General features: G+C 57.1%; 1 protein-coding gene across 1 annotated transcript in view; it reads right to left on the reverse strand.

Moving 5' to 3' along the window:
• SNRK (SNF related kinase) overlaps positions 1 to 259 on the reverse strand; it is a 70,879-nt gene extending 70,620 nt beyond the window's left edge. The window contains exon 1 of the mRNA XM_040479720.1: positions 132 to 259. The gene's annotated coding sequence lies outside the window, so the exon portion shown is untranslated. The remainder of the gene's footprint in view (positions 1 to 131) is intronic.
• Between the last annotated feature and the right edge of the window lie 1,387 nt (positions 260 to 1,646).

Below are 1,646 nucleotides of genomic sequence, written 5' to 3' on the forward strand. Positions count from 1 at the left end.
TTCCGCCTGCGGCGGGCGCCCCGGCCCGGACGTCCAGCCCGGCGACGGCGCAGGCTACCAGGCGGCGGAGGCCAGCCCGCACCCCCGGTCCACGGCCGCCGCGCCCGACCGCACTCCGCGCTTGTCCCTACCTCAGCCGGCAGGAAGGCGTCCGTCTGCAGCGGCCGCGGCGCCGACGACTCCCTCCCGGCCGCCGAATCCCCGCACCCAGCGCAAATCATAATACCGAGCGGGCGGCCGGGCGCGGGGAGGGGGTGGGGCCGAGCTGCGCCTGCGCGGGACGCGCGTCACTGTGACGCAGCGCCGGGGCGGGGCGGGGCGGCGGGAAGGGCGGGGCCGGGAGCACCTGCGGGCCCCGGCGTGCGGTCTGCTGGAGGGCGTCCTGACGGCGCCTCCACCGCGGCGAGTCCGGGCTGTGGCCGGCGGTGGGAAGCAGGCGAGGCGCGCCCGAGGAGAGGGGACGGTGAGGGAAGAAGCTCCAGGGACGTGGGACAATGGCCGAGAAAAGTAGCGCGAGCTGTCGGGGGAAATCGGAGGGAAGGGACTGCGTGCGCACCTGACTGCGTCCTGGGGCAGGGGGCCGAGGGCAGCGCGTGCTTTACCCTTTTAAAGGTTCACCGCATTTCCCGCCCAAGTTTAAGCAAGGCGAGAGAAAAAACCAAATATACATTCATGTGTATATATACACTTTTGTGTCGACAGTTTTATTTCTGGGAACCCAATTTGAAGGAATTTTGTTGATTTTATTGCTGTTTAAACGAGAGTAGAGAAGCCCACCATCTGAATGCAGCGTTGGCTAAAGGTCAGCGGGAGACCCTGTCCTGGCCCAATCAGTTAGCTGTCTCCACTGCAGACTGGGTGGAAAGGCAAAAGGTCGTGGAAAATGTGAAGGCACACGAAGTCCGGGATTCAAAACAGCAGACGTTAACCATGGCACTAGATGGTTGAGTGACATGGTCACCAGGCCAGGTGGGTCAGAAAGGGAGCTTAGCCAAGGCTGGAGAGGGGTGCGGGGGTGGGGGGGGGGGGAGGATCTCCTGACTCCTACCCTTGCAGGCTTGTCTTGCAATGGCGATCAGCTCCGAGGTTCCTAAAAAGAGAGAGCCATCAAACCAGATGCCAGGTTTCTCCAATATGCTTTTCACTTTCTGTTTCTCCTTTCTTTCCACCTTTCCAATAAAAGACGCCTAGTAAAGAAGGACACAAGAATGAATGAAGGAATCAATTTTAAAAAGCTGCTTTGATGCTCCAAATTTGCTTAAATTGACTGGATGCAGAAGAGAAGTATGTGGCTTTAGCAAGTGTCTCTTTGACCTGCAAATGTCAGAGATGGTTTTTTGTTTTTTGTGTTTTTCGGACTCCACATCAGCACTTTTACGTGTCTGAAGATGATTGAGAAGTAAGAGTGGATTGCTGGGAGGTGCAAATTCTCAGGGTAGTAACGTCAGGTTTTCTATTAAAGGGGGCCTCCTAATGCCCTAGTGTGGGGTGATGGATCATTGGCTGGGGAAAGCCTCAGGCTCTAGGCCTCTGGATGGGCCTCTGCTCCTTAAGGATGGGTCAAAGCCCAGTGCTGGGATCACTCTGATTTAAAAAGAACATGAAAGAAAAATCTTACTTTGAAACTGACGTTGTCACTCTAACTG

This window comes from Herpailurus yagouaroundi, unplaced genomic scaffold (assembly GCF_014898765.1).
Source record: "Herpailurus yagouaroundi ecotype Mexico unplaced genomic scaffold, PumYag 159, whole genome shotgun sequence".
NCBI classification, from domain to species: Eukaryota; Metazoa; Chordata; class Mammalia; order Carnivora; family Felidae; genus Herpailurus; species Herpailurus yagouaroundi.